Below are 237 nucleotides of genomic sequence, written 5' to 3' on the forward strand. Positions count from 1 at the left end.
TTTAGCTGTGGGAAATGGGGCAGTCTCCCCGTTCCGGAATCTCGGAGTACACAGGTGACGGCACTGCAGGAGAACGTCAGTTAGAGAAGGTGTGCAGAACCCCAGCTGCCAGGGAGCACCCAGACCAGCCCTCCCGCATCCTGTGGCACAGCCAAGGGGCACAACCCCGCAGATGGCACAGTGGCTCCATCCCGGCCCCGGGCGACAGGGCTTAGGTAGGACCAAGAGCCGGGTGAT

This window comes from Eurypyga helias, unplaced genomic scaffold (genome assembly GCF_000690775.1).
Source record: "Eurypyga helias isolate BGI_N326 unplaced genomic scaffold, ASM69077v1 scaffold33434, whole genome shotgun sequence".
In the NCBI taxonomy this organism is placed as follows: Eukaryota; Metazoa; Chordata; class Aves; order Eurypygiformes; family Eurypygidae; genus Eurypyga; species Eurypyga helias.